The following is a 15,564-nucleotide window of genomic DNA, read 5'->3' on the forward strand; positions in this document are numbered from 1 at the left end:
TAATGGTATTGAAGGGGAAGTGACATTGTCAAAAGGTATTTAAAGCAAGAACAAAGGAGACCACTCCCATCATTTAAAAATAATTTAAAAAAAGAAGAAGAGGAGAAGCCTAATTGTTTGTCCCAGTTTCCTGGTTTTATGGCTTGAACGCACTTCTGTTTGTGGAACAGAGACTTGAAATGCCTTTGTATCAGGTTCAAGCAGAGCAGCTAACTAATCACCCCGTGTGTTAATTGATAATGGGTTGTCTGTAAAACGTTATTTTCTTTGAGAGATTACCTTATTGTTAATTTCAGGTTTTATGATGGGTGTTCTCCACAGAGAGACAAAGGAAATGTCCTCCACTCCTGGGTGTTGTGAAGTTTGTGGGAAAATAAATTATATGGATATGCTACATGGTTTATCAAGAGACTGCAGCTTTGCCCCATATACACTGCTAATTTTGAGAATCCAAACAGCAGATGGTAGTGGCTGACAGTCAGCAAAGGCAAGTCAAGGTGTTTATAGTGGGACAAGGTTAGGTCGGTGACTTTAAAAGTGAAGCATTTGGAAGTGGTAAGTGCAGAATATAGTTGAGATGGTAATAATGCTGCTTCCTTCCAGAGGCAATGTCTTTTTTTTTATTGTGTCTGATTGCAAATTAAGGTGAAAAGAAAATTAACCCCAGGCATAAAAGAATATTCAGTCCCTGCCTCGCTGGTTTCCAGAACAAAAAACCTTAGTCTTTGATTTTAGATTTGATTTTTTTCCCTGCTGGTTGCCATACAAAGAGATATAGCTCAATAAAATGAAATATCCAGTGCACTGTGGTTCATATTATTAGCCTGAAGGAATTCTTAGTCAGGTTAATGGATCTGATGGTTTTCCCTTCATTGATTTTTAAGATGATTATATTTTATTTATAGATGAGAAAAATAGTTAATCTTAGATTTATTGAAAACTTATTGTGAGACTGCATTAGTTGATAACAATAACAATACATTTAAGGAAGCAAAACTACTCTGGTCTTCAATCCCTTAAGTGCTGATGTGCTGCAAACCTATTGACTTGAAATTAAATGTGCTCTTACCTACAAATGTATCCAGAATAGAAAGAGTTATATTTTTGTTTGCTGTTATGAAAGATTTCATTACAAGAAGCATTGATACACCTTAGGTGTTTCTTTTGTAAAAACTGTATGTGAAATATCCAAGAGCTGAAAGTTCATGGATAGCAGCATGTTGTCCTCTGGAGGCTATATGATCTGATTTCTAAGTCAGCTAAGTCATTTGTCAGATAAAAAGCCTACTGGTCAACCGTAATTGTGTCCAGAGGTCTGAATCTTAAACCATAATATGTGGGTTGCAAATTTACAGTGGAATGTGGAGAACAACATGAACAGTAGTTTATTGTAACTCAGAACTCAGTGCCTCAAGACTGTTATCATTTGTTTTTATGTTATAAATGAGTTCAGGGACCCTTTGTATTTTGAGCAAGCTGATAGATGTTAACAAAACACTTGCTGTAATTTTACACAATAAGGGCTATAACAGGGAGGCAGCAGTCTCTCAGTAGTATTGAATTATAACATTCCACTCATCTCGCAGTAGCGTAGTGAACTGGGGGCTCAAGGTAGGGAGGTGCTGAATCAAAGTTGTGCCTTGGGCAACCAGAAGTCCTTGTTACATAGTCCTAATGTGTGGTGAAAGTCCTACAGTGACATTACATTTTACAAAAAAATAAAAAATAAGTCACCCACCAACATCTTCTCAGCAGTTTCATTAGTCATAATGATCCAGATCCAGTACATCTGAGCATGCATCTGAAGAAATAGTTTTTTACCCATGAAAGCTTATGCCCAAATAAATCTGTTAGTCTTTAAGGTGCCACCGGACTCCTTGTTGTTTTTGTGGATACAGACTAACACGGCTACCCCCTAATTCCAGATCCAGTACACTGCTCTGGAGTAAACGTGTAGAAAGAACAGGTTGCGAACATGCAGCAGATGCTGTAGAAAACAAAGTAAAGAAAGAAAATAGGAGGGAGATCAGAACACAGCAATTACTGTTAAATTTTTTGTGCTTATAATGCATTATCTCAAGCTGGCACTGCCATTAATGGCTATGTATGGCCTTTGACTGGACACCTACATTAATTTTAGAGCTCCTCTATTGTTTTGCTTGAAGCAAAATTTGATATAAACATGATGTTTCACCTTAGGTTGAACTTAGTGGGGAAACAACATGAAAGTAAATTAAAATCCTGCCTCACTTTCCACCGCTTTTGCAGTAACATCATTTTATTTCACACCAAAAAGCTGTTTTAAAAACCTTTGGAAGGAAGCTCCAGAAGAAAAGGCTCTCTTTTCCACTGCCTTTCCCTGATTCTGAGATGTACCCAACCAAGGCATTAGGAGTTTAAGTAAAACAAAAAAGTCAATGCACAGGCATGATGTGTCTTGATTGTTCATGTTAGAGCAGTGTGGTGCTGTGTATAATTTAAAGAAGAAACTAAATGAAAAGCTGAGTGGTCAGTTCTTCTGCTAGTTGTGGGCTGTATGAGCATGTATGAATGAGAGGAATATTAATATAAGTGAAGGAGCTGCATTAACTGACTCCATAATTTACTATATGAATATGCAGTATTTTCCTATCAGGAAATGAGAGCTGTATAAATAGATTCAGAGGCTATGTGTGAATCACAGATACAAGGCAGGAAGAAAGGGCAGAGGTTGAACAAAACTAGCAGAAACTTGGCCTCTTTAGGAAGAATTGGAGAACCAGCTCAGATAAAATAAGAGGTGATCTGAACCTTTGTCCAAAATTCAAACCAAAAGAGAAGTGAACTTTTTTTAAGTTTCAAAAAATAGTTTTTATTTTCATGCATCTCTTCACTTCCTAGTTCTGGCAGGCAAGGGGCCAAAATATAATGAAAGGGTCTGTTTTTGCACTAATTCTGGCCCAGCTGGAAGTAGGGATTATTAAAAATCTCATGTGAAAGTCTGCTCTCACAAAATTGCAAGCCTATCTTTGCAGATGTAAGTCATTTGAATAATTTGGATAATGTTTAGAAAATTCGTACAAACCAAATCTCTGGCCTGTTTGAGATTTGCCCATAGCTACTCATGAGACAGTTCCTTATATTCTCTTCAAGCAATCACACAATTTACAATGACTGGCATAAACTGAAACTGCCAAAGGCAGTTTTAAACCAGTGTTGAAGCCAATAGACCCAAGTGTAAGTCTGTCTCCTCTTCCTTTTTATCCACCTGTCACTCATCTTTCCTCCTCCCCACTCCGGCTTTTTCCTGAAGCCACTTTGTCATTGGTAAAATTCTGCTGCATGAGTACATACAGTACAAACAAAGGCTCCAACTTCACACATAGCATACATTTAAGCACATGTGTAAGTCTTGCAGGATTGGGGCCAAAGTCAGATACATGTGGAGCCATAAAAGAGTACAACATATAATCTCATAAGGAATGGCACATATGCTATTGGCATTATTTGTTTGTACCATGCCTGGTACAATGGGTTCCTTATTTCTAACTGAAGTACTTAGCTATTACTGTGGTAGATATAATAATAGGTCATCTTATTATGCAACCACCCTACAAATGCTTACAGTTTAAGCAAAGTAGTCAGAATAGGGAAAGCAAAGTTTAAAATAAAATAGTTTTTATTTGTTTCTGTGTCTTTCAAAATTCCATCCTCATCCTATATTTAGCTGTTAATAACAAATGCTCCTCCATTTAATTCTGCTTCCATCTTTCACCAAAAATGAGTAGCAGAAAGCTCCCAAAAGGAGGGTTTTTGTTGCTAAGCAAATTATTTAAATATTTGCAAAATACTTTACAAACTCTTATTTAGTACCATCTAAAACCAGATAAGAATCACTCAAATGTTGCATCAGGTTCTGTTAGCTACTAAAGTTCCAGCTTTTGGGGGGGATAGTTTCTAGTATATCTGAAGTAAAGTTTATTAAACTAATTTTCCACTGTGGACATATGTTTTTCCCCATGATACAGTCTTTCCTTTTCCTCTCTGATTCATCATGAATTGGTTTGCGGTTACGTCTTCCTGGTAAACAAAGGCAAAAGGAGTAACAAAACCAATGTACTACATTCAAATTAAGTGTAGTCTTTAGTCTTTTGGTTAAGTTTGGTGGGAGACTAATATAATTTGGTGTATGAGGCTTTTACAAAATGTACTGTAGAGTTAATAGTTCCTGTTATGAATCTGGCTGCACTTGCTTACGTTGTTGACTCTAGGTAAGTCAAAAACGATTAGCTAAAAATTCTGTGTTGCCTGCAGATTTCTTCTGGAAACCACATTTTAATTGAAATGATCTCCACCCCTAATTCTGATTCATTCATCTTCGTGTCAGGGGAAGAGTTCAAAGACCAGAGAGTGTCAAAAAATTACTGTAGGTTAGTAGAACGGAGCTCGCACAGGCGTTACATATTCAGGTAGGTCTCCGCCCACTCTCCAACTAAAATGCCTCTTCCTATGCTCTATGTGATAGATTGCTTGGGTTACACTGTGGGGGATAGTACATCTTTGTGGACTTTTCCAAGGCTCCAGTAAGCTGGCCCATAATGGGAACTATATGTTCTTTTAGAAGTAGAATAGGGGGGTGTCAAGGTTCCTCCCCCACTCTGAACTCTAGGGTACAGATGTGGGGACCTGCATGAAAAACCTCCTAAGCTTATCTTTACCAGCTTAGGTCAAAACTTCCCCAAGGTACAAAATATTACACCCGTTATCCTTGGAATGGCCGCTACCACCACCAAACAATTACTGGTTACTGGGGAAGAGCTGTTTGGACGCGTCTGTCCCCCCAAAATACTTCCCAAAACCTTGCACCCCACTTCCTGGACAAGGTTTGGTAAAAAGCCTCACCAAGTTGCCTAGGTGACTACAGACCCAGACCCTTGGATCTTAAGAACAATGAACAATCCTCCCAACACTTGCACCCCCCCTTTCCTGGGAAATGTTGGATAAAAAGCCTCACCAATTTGCATAGGTGACCACAGACCCAAACCCTTGGATCTGAGAACAATGAAAAAGCATTCAGTTTTTACAAGAAGACTTTTAATAAAAAATAGAAGTAAATAGAAATAAAGAAATCCCCCCTGTAAAATCAGGATGGTAGATATCTTACAGGGTAATTAGATTCAAAAACATAGAGAACCCCTCTAGGCAAAACCTTAAGTTACAAAAAAGATGCACAGACAGAAATAGTTATTCTATTCAGCACAATGCTTTTCTCAGCCATTTAAAGGAATCATAATCTAACACATACCTAGCTAGATTACTTACTAAAAGTTCTAAGACTCCATTCCTGTTCTGTCTCTGGCAAGAGCAGCACACAGACAGACCCTTTGTTCCTCTCCCTCCTCCCAGCTTTTGAAAGTATCTTGTCTCCTCATTGGTCATTTTGGTCAGGTGCCAGCGAGGTTACCTTTAGCTTCTTAACCCTTTACAGGTGAGAGGAGCTTTCCCCTGGCCAGGAGGGATTTCAAAGGGGTTTACCCTTCCCTTTATATTTATGACAGGGGGTGGGAAAGAAAGAAAATATTAGTTAAAAATGAAATATCTATTGCTATAACACTATGAAGCACTTATCTGTCCATGTAAAGAAAAGAGGAAAAGCATATGTGAAGAGGGGGAACATTCTTGAATAGTTTCAGCTCACAGATCCTCTCCAAAGCAACAGCCTTTCAACTTAATATTCTTGTTATTAAACAATATTTTATGTTTACTTGATGGTGGAGGATGAGGAGGGTTGTTTGCTTTGTTACTAAGGAAAGAAAGCTACTTTAAACCACATCTTCACTTTTTCTCCTTTTGATGCCCTTCTTGTCCATTTAAATGCATTTCTATCACTGTAGAATCTGAGCTCCTGATACAATAGTGAATTGAGTCTTACAAAACCCTTGTGCAGTAGATAATTAACTATCAAAATGCTTGTGTGAGTTTTGCAAATGGTGAAACTGAGGCACACAGGCTAAAATTTTCAAAAGTGGCTTCTAATTTTGGATACCCCAATTTTTGGGTGCCCAACGTGAGAATCCTAGTGCCTTTTTTAAGAGTTGCTGAGGACCTGCCACATTAAAAAAATCATCAAAAGCTACAGGTCCTCTTCAAATTAAGGTAAAAAAGCCAGACTGAGGAGTGAAGAGACCTGTGTAAGATTTTTGACATCTACAGGCAGAATTAAATGAAGACTCCTTTGAATTGTCTTGGTTCTAGCCAAGCCATCAAATGTAATATTTGGGTGTCAATTTCAATCAAAAGTATTTCAAAATACATCAAAACCAACAGCAGTCTGGTTATACAAACACAATAAAAGTAATGTGGGTAGGTATCAGCACAGCATATGAGTAGGAGTAAAGAGAGATGCAGAAACTAAGTTTCAGGGAGAATGACAGAGCACAGTGAAAACTAGGACAGTGACAGAATATAATCATATTGTTTTATGAGAGAAATTTAAGTTGGAATGAAGAAGGATTCAAAGAGCCAACCTCACATAGATGGGATTAAGACTGGAAGAAGAGGATTAGAGAATTTAAGAATAAGAGATTAATTGTACTTGGCTTTTTTCAAACTGATTTTTTGGGGAGTAGTAAACAGAGGAATGTATTAAAATATGAAGTTGTGGAGAAATAAATATGAAATGATTATACCAGTAACTAAAATACAAAGAAAATGGTATACAATAGCTATTCATAAGGTAAACAAAACCAAAAGTCTCCACAGAACACCACTATGTGGAGTAAAAGGACAATGGACTTTCTGGTTTCAGGACACACACACACATATATAATATTGTGACAGGGTCGGTCCAGATGGCTATAGGAGAGTGATAGAAGGTAGATATATTAGCCCCAGATTAAGCAGGTTCCCTTTCCCTAGGTAAGGTAACAGGGGCGGTTCCAGAACAATCAGGAACTTGCTGGAAACAATTAAGGCAGTCAGGCTAATTAGGACACTGGAGCCAAATAAGAAGCTGCTAGAATCAATTAAGACAGGCAGGCTAATCATGGCACATGGTTTAAAAAGGAGCTCTCTTCAGTCAGTGAGGGGTGCGCAAGGAGCTGAGAGTGAGAGGGTGTGCTGCTGGAGGACTGAGGAGTACAAACACTATCTGGCATCAGGAAGAAGGTCCTGTAGTGAGGATAAAGAAGGTATTGGGAGGAGGCCATGGGGAAGAAGCCCAGGGAGTTCTAGCTGTCACACAGCTGTTACAAGAAACACTGTAGACAGCTGTGATCCACAGGGCCCTGGGCTTGAACCTGGAGTAGAAGGCGGGCCTGGGTTCCCCCCATCCCACCAACTCCCTATTGGATGCAGGAGGAGTTGTCCTGGACTGTGGGTCCCACCAGAGAAGAAGGTCCCTGGCCTGTCTCCCAACCCACTAGGTGGATCAGCAGAGACTGCGGGGATTGTTCTCCTTCCGTTTCCCCATACTGGCCCATGATGAGGTTAGCTGAGTGAAAGGCAGGTTTGAGCCACTAGCAAAAGTGGCCAAACTTAGGGCTGCTGTGAATTTCTGAGGTGAGTAAATCCACCAATATGCGCAGGACCCACCAAGGCAGAGGAGAAACTTTGTCACAATATATATGAACTCATTAAAAATAATAAACAGTGCTCAAATAGCAAGATGTGTTTTTTTTATTCCTTCTCAAGAGGTCCAAAGAGAAATAAAGGCTGTTGCAGAGGGTGTGAACAGGGTCTACCATCTACTGTGCAGAGTAAGAGAAACAGTGTCAGAAAGCAGTCTGGAATTTGAAGCGTGTATGGAACATGTTGACTTTAGGAAGGGATCACGTTGCAAGCAGGATAGATTTGTAAGTCCATGCAGGATCTTGAAGACTGCATCATTTTGCATTGCATTTTGGAGAGGGATCCCTACTAACATATGCATAAGAAGTTGTCCTTTGTGAAATACCTAATTTTTATCACCAGGGAGGAAAATATTCACACCTCAGTAATTGTGGATTGTTCAAGCCAAGTGCTTAAATAACTTAAGAGTTTAATAAGAGACTAGACAAATAAAATAAGAATGCCATTTTAAAATATAGCTTATTGAAAAATACATGATTACATACTTATGATCTTGCATAGATTGAACCAATAAAATTCAAGCAGCATTTTATTTCTGCTGTGTGAATGTGCAGGAAATTTCATGTTATCATTTTCATAGGCTTATAGTGTCTGTCTAATTTCTCTGTATCTTTGGTATTCTCCCATTGAGTTACAATAATAATCATAATAGAACCTCAAAACCTATTCATTCCACCTTTGCTCTGAGAAGTTATTTTGGCAGGAGTTGTTAGTGGTGTTTATTGCATCTTCTGTCATTGTGATACCCTTCTCCCGCTCCGCCACATAAACACACAGACACGCTTACATACATTCGTCCACTCCCTTTCAAAGTTTTCCACTTCCCAAGAAGAATACAATCATTTAGCAATTAAACCAATTTTGGGTATCACTAGCTCCCTCCTCTCACACTTCTTTTTTTTATCAATGTGAATGTGTTATTTTCTAGATTTACTAACAGGTTCCTTATTGTAAAACATGCAAGATACATACAGTAAAGCAGGCATACACCACTTGAGCTTCATAATGTCCCTGAGTTTTGTACCTGCTATATGAACTTTCCTCGGGGGCTGCACCTTGATGTGTGGCAAGGTTCGTGAGCTCCAGTGACCCTGAGAACAATGCCGGCAGGAGTTTAATTCCTGGTAGGATCACTCCAGTTGGACAGGTCACATTGTAAAGTGCTGTATCTTTGTTTGCCAGCCCACCCGTTGCAACCTTCTGCACCAGCGGACAAAATGGCCAGCAAGGACGAGAGAGTGTAACTCATCATGCACAACCTACTGTCACTTAAAAAATTATTTGTGCTGGTCTACAGTCCTTATTCTTTGCTATCTCTTCACTCATTCTGTTCTTTGAAAGTTCTACGGTGATGGGCAAGTGGTGACAGGGACAGGCAGATGCTGCTGGGGGTCCCTAGTCACAAACCTGCACACAGGTGGTGCAACAGTGATCATTGCTTGTTGTTGACTCGTAGTGACATCAGTGTCCATATTTTTCGCCTGTGACAAAGCAGCCTTCTTTAGGGATAGTGCAGCACTCTGCAGTCTAGGGAAGGGGGAGAAAAGGATCTCACTCCATTATCCACTTGCTAGTCTGCTGTGATGAGCTGGTCATCCAGCTGTGCAATAAAAGGCAACATCACACACAAAGAACATGGAACTTTGTATCCTGGAATGTCTGCGCTCTTTTTGATGATGCTGGTGGGCTTTAAAGGCACTCAGCAGAAGAGAACTTGCTGAATACAACATCAAAATAGCTGCAGACTGAAACATGTCTCCCGATCAAGTCCTGTCTTGAAGAGATTGGGGCTGGATACACATTCTACTGGATAGGTAAGTCTGCAGAAGAGAGGGTGTTTAACTGGGGTGGGCGTTGCTATTCGGACATCTATTGCATACACACTTGGTTGTGTATCAAAGGGAATAAATGATTGTCTGATGGTTCTTCACCTCAGCTTGACATCTGCATGTCAATGGCTGTTGATGGTTTGTTTGACACCCCACCCGGACATTGGTTACTTTCCTTGCTGTTGCCTCTGGGGAGCTAATATCTGGCTGATTCCCCCAATTTACAGCATGTTTTAGTGATAACCATACCACACAATTCTCATAACTTCATATGTATTAATGATATACACTTATGGATAGAGAAATGACTTTCAGCGGATCATAACCTTTCCCCTGATATCTTACAAGGACGTGAGATCACGATTATATGAAAATGAGGAATATGGGGGTTACAGAACGCTCCCCCAAGGTATAGAATGTCACAGCCACATTAACTTAAAGTTGATAACTTTATTCACCTTTACAAAAGGAAAGGCAAACATACTTCCTGTGATAACCATTGTGGCATTTCACTCCTTGCCACTGCAGGAAAGATACCCAAGTCATGCTATACTGGCTAACAGATTGACTTGCAGAGAAGATACTGCCTGAAACACAAATGTCACTTCCATTATGGAAATGGTATTTCAGACATGAAATGCATTCTGGCAAACTCAGGAGAAATGTGTGAGCAGAGTTTTTGTCCATCTTAGTAAGGCCTTTGTCTCTAAATTGAGATGGCCTGTGGATAGTTCTCCACACGTTTGGTTGCCCTGTTAAGTTTGTCAACATTATTAATCTTTTTATGCAGCAATGCAGATTCATGTCCTTGACCAATGCTGTTTCTCAGCTCCTTTTGTTGTCACTAATGGAGTAAAACAAGGCTGTGTTCTTGCTCCAACATTATTTAGCATCATGTTTGCAGCTGTTCTAATAGATGCATTCAGAGACATTGATTGTGCTATTTATATGCAGTATTGTATGGATGGATGTGTCTTGAATCTGCATCAATTGCATGTGAAGGCAACAGTTATGAGAACAATTATTCAGAAATTACTGTTTGTTAATTGTGTTTTATTGGCCCATAACCTCAGGGACACTCAATTCACTGACTACTTTGCATGTGCAGCAAAGCATTTTGGCTTAACAAGCATCCTAAATAAGATAGAATTCATGCTCCAGCCTTGATCGAGAAGCACTGCAGCTACTTCAGTTGTGTCGACTGATGATGTACCACTTAAGGTCATTGACAAAATTTGCTACCTAAGCAGTGTCATTTCACAAGATGCAATGACTGATAATGACATTACCAAGCACATTGGTGCAGCCAGTTATGCCTGTGGGAAAACGTATGTGTCTCTGGCATGAACATGGTGTCAAACTGCAAACAAAAATTGATGTTTACCTTGCTGTTGTCATCACCATGCGATTCATGAACTACTTATCAATGGCACAAAAGACACTTGGGCCAATTCCACCTATGATGTCAGTGGTGGATAATGGGAGTTAAATGGCAAGATTTATTTCCAAACACCAATGTTCTGGAGTGATGCAATACCACAGACATTAAAGCTTTCATAGTGAGAGCGCCGCTAAGATGATGCAGTCTTGTGGTCTGTATGTCTTGGAGTAGAATACTGAAAGCTGTCTTTTATGGAGATTTGCAGACTGGAACTTGGTTTAGGTGTTGTGACATTATCTGATTAAAATATGACCATGTAGATCATTGTTGCTACCACTGTTAATAACTGCAACAAATCTTATACAAAGTATGTCAAGTAAGGTGTGTATGGAAAGGTTATGATTTACTGAATATGATTATGCTATTTGTAAGCATTTATCATTTTTGTATTTGAAGTTACGAGTATTGGCTCTATAGCTGTATTTCAAATATGTTTGCATCTGTGGTAACACCCACAAGATATTTAGCCTGCACATCTTGAAGGGACTATTCAAATTAAATGGCTCATCAAGGAACACTTAACTTGTGTCTGAAGACAAATAGTTCTTGAGGTAGAGTTGCTCTCGGAGAACTAGACATTCACATGGGGCTGAGATTCCTGAAAGAAGGAATTGTCTGCATGATGTTTGACTGTGTGACCATCTCTGTTCCAGGACTGGCTTATATGTGCAAATAAAACACATTAGTCTCAGAATATACCCAGACTCTGCATTATTGATTTCTTCTCACTGGGAAGCCAAACAGCAAGGCCACAGACATCTGCTACTGCTTAGCAGAGAGGAAACAGTGGATATCTATTTGCAGGTGCAAAATATGTACACTCACATTCACATATACAAATGAGGTAATAATTCATACACACAGATATTTATGTCCTCATCTAACATTATGTTCAATTGCCTTATTTGCATGCCCATGTTCAGTAATTGCATGCACAGAGGATTTTTAAAATGTGATTCTCAGAGTTCAGCTTATAGTATGTTTAAACTTACAATAGTAAACCTACAAATTATGATTATTTTTGGAGGTAGAAGAGAATTTTCCATTTTGTAAATGTGACATCTCTACGACCTCTCTCTCGGTTTTTGATAGTGCTGTAGCCTAAGGAACAGTTTGGATTTCCTTTTATTCATAAATTCAGCTTTTCAGAAAAGTTCTTGCAACAGATATTTTTACAAGAAATAGAGATTAATTAAATCATACCAATTGTAAAGGCCTTTGTTGCCTTTGGTTTGTCATGTTAAAAGTGAATAATGTTGACTGATAGAGTTTGAGGTTATATTAAATCACAGCCCTTTGTTAATCCTTTCCTCTTTCTTTGAAATACAATATAAACAGAGCATTCCATACTCTTCAATCAGACAGGTGTTCATAATCTGCTCTCAACAATAGAGAATGAAGAGATGTGCACTGCTGTAGAAAAATGCAGCAGCAGCAGCAACAAAAATGTCTCCATCCTTACAACCTAAACCAGACTGTTGGGTTAATGTTTAGGTTCAGATGCCAAAATATTTGGCGGTTTATATTCTTTCTTCCTCTTATTTGGAACAACTTCTTGTTCGTGTATTGTTCTAGTAAGATATGAAATGAGCATTTGTTACATGTAGTTTAGTCTGTAGCACAAGCACTATTTAGTCTTTTCACACATGTTACTGACAAAGACAAAGACCGTAAAAGCCACTGGAGAGATTCCAGATGAAGATGGAGATTCCAAATGCCACTGGGAAAGGGAAGCAGGAAAAAGAGAGGAGACAGAATGTAGTAATGCCCCTTTGTTTTGGCTTCATGGCAATTTATTTGTATTTTATATTGCCTGATTCATGATTTGACTGTTCATTATTATAATATTGATGTTGCACTCCAAATACTGTGTTGCACTCCAAACACATGTGTGTGTGTGTGTGGGGGGGGGGGGCAAGGGCTACACATGAAGAGAGGTTTATAAAGACTCTGTGCTGCAAAAGGTGTCACAGACCCTTACGTTGATGTGAAGTCCCAGTGAAATTAAGGAACAAGATGCAGAATATTTCCCCTCCAGATCAGCCAATGTGGCATTTGGCTCAGCATAGCAGTAATAATCTTAAATGATCTGCCAGGCATTAAGTGTCATTTAAGTTGATTGTCTCCCTTCATTTATCCCATAGAAGAAGGTACACACATTTTGCACTAACTAGCAACTAACTTCTTTCCCATCATGATGTAGAGAATTAAAGATAAATAAGCAGAACTGCTGACAAGCTGGAACCCCAATTTCCCACAAAGGAAGGGAGATTCATCAGTAGAGGACCCACCACAAACCAATTTAAGGGGGCATGACATGGGCCTTGAAAAGGACTTTCACTGTCTAGGGACTTTTTAGTTGCATGTGTAGTCCACACAGGCAATGAAAGGGTCAATTTAGGCCAGAGAGGCCAATTATGCTATCCTTCTGCACCTAGAGGGTAGGCCAGATTTAATTAAAAATGAAGCCTGCTGTGTGGTGACTATAAGGTAGGCATGTAGAGATTTGAAGGGGGGCTACCTGGAGAGAGTGAAGAACTCTGAAATCACTCTATGGGACAGGACTGGAGAGGAGAGGGTCAAGTCAGGGAGGAAGCCCAAGAGGACAGATGGCCTTGGGATCCTCTCCTAAGTAGAGAAGTCTGGCTGGAGGCCAGGAGACACTCAGAGAAGCTGCTGGGAATGGAGCAGGCTGTAATGACGAGCCATGATAAAAGGATAGGTTTGGAACTTCCAGGGAGAGAGCCCTAGGAGGTGTTCAGCTGAGGAACTGAGTAATGGAAATGTAAGAGGGGTGAAAAGTCAAGTCTGAGGCAGGCAGAAGTTGATTTGAGTTAGTAGTCTTTGTTGGGGGATTCTAGGGGAGAGCCCTGTAAATCCTGGCCCTGAAAGGAGGGAGAACCTAGAGAGGTTGTAGGGAGAAGGCCTGAAAAGAGAGGCTACAATAGGATGAAATCCAGGGAAGCAGCAGCAAGGAGTCATACAGAACAGACCTTAGTTTCTGGGCATAGGTTTTCTGATCTGGAACCCAGAGTAGTAGGAAGGCCTGGGTTCTCCTATCAGCCGCGTGGGATAGTGGCATGAAGCCCCTGAAAAGTGTACAAGGACAACTGAAAGCTGTGAAAGAAGGATATGTGGACTATGGTTACCAGAATTGGAGCCAAAGACCTTTTTGAGAGGACATTGGGCTGTTACTTGTTGGATTCTTTGTTTACCCGAGGAGGTTGGGACTAAAATATGATCTGGCTAGAGGACAAAGTCACAAAAAAAGGTGGATGCCGGTGGGACTGAAGTGACCACTGACAGGGGGCGCTAGTGAGGGAAGAGCAGCAATGCCACACCCAACCAGTTGATCCTTCTAAAGGCACACTACAATCAGACTTCTGATCCCTCAGCTGCTTGGAATGAACTTTTACTTAGTAAAACATTGGAATATTGGGCTTTCACATTAGATTTGTAGAATGTTGTGTTGGTTTTCCAGCTGTTCACTGACATGTTAAAATGAAATTTTCATTCTTGCTTGGAGAATCTTATTGGGCTAATGGAGGAATCGGGTTCCTTTTACATCAGGTAAGGATATATGAGATCGCCTGGAATTAGACTCTCCCTTTAAATAACACTTGATATGCTTGAACCGAACAATACCTCTGAGTTTTTCCAGCCGGAGTCTTGCTTGTATCTCCTGTCTCATCTGATTTGTGGTAGTTTACAGAGTTTGTGACATACTTATTAATGGGTTCTCTGGGTGAGATCTAACTATAGCAGTGCCCTCTCATGTTGACAGAATTCAGGAGCTGTTTTCATGTCCATTCCAAACTCTTATTTTCAGTTACTTAAAACATATATATTAGCTCCTGGTTAAAACTTTTCCAAGTTAGATTTATATCAATTACAGTTATATTTAAGTTAAAGTAATATATACACGCAAGAGCCAGTTTCTGCCCCCTTACTTTATTTCTTGACTCATTCCTGCGATTTCAGCAGGATGACTCAGAGTATGGTACTACTCACCACCCAGTACTAATGGTAGTGGAATCTAGCTCTAAAATAGTAGTTTTGTAACTTTAGAAACTTGTGTGTGTGTTACTCTTTGCTTTGCTCTAACTGATTTCATTTTTTTAAAATTTAATTTGTGGGGGAAGGGGACAACAACCCATATCATGGAATAATTGCTTTTACTATATGAATGAAAAGCTAAAATATCAAGTTTATTTAATTTAAATAATAGAGATAACGCACACAGAACCAAAAGCTTTTAATCAAAAATCAAGAAGGCTCTTTAATGTCATTAAGTGCTCAAAGACACAAAAGCATTTGGGGGCAATCCATGGCCTCTACCATGTTACAATATAGCATAAATTGGATAATTTGTAGATAAGTTACATGTGATAACTCTTTTGTCAAATGTGCAGCTTCAGAAATACTTGCCTTTAAATTTTGATGACCTAGTCTGAGGATATCACAGAAAATAGTGTAGTCTTCTCAGGTGTGCTGAGTTCTAGTGTCCCTGAGCAAAGATAGAAGAATAGATAAAGGCTGCGGCATCCACACGTTACCCCTACAGATAATGGGCCCTATCCGCCAGCTTGTATAAATTGGTGTTTCACCCTTGCAGTCGATAGAGCTGTGTTAATTTACACCAACTGAGAGAATCTGACCCAATGACTCTTTCTTCTGACCTTTCCC

This window comes from Caretta caretta, chromosome 6 (assembly GCF_965140235.1).
Source record: "Caretta caretta isolate rCarCar2 chromosome 6, rCarCar1.hap1, whole genome shotgun sequence".
Taxonomy (NCBI): Eukaryota; Metazoa; Chordata; order Testudines; family Cheloniidae; genus Caretta; species Caretta caretta.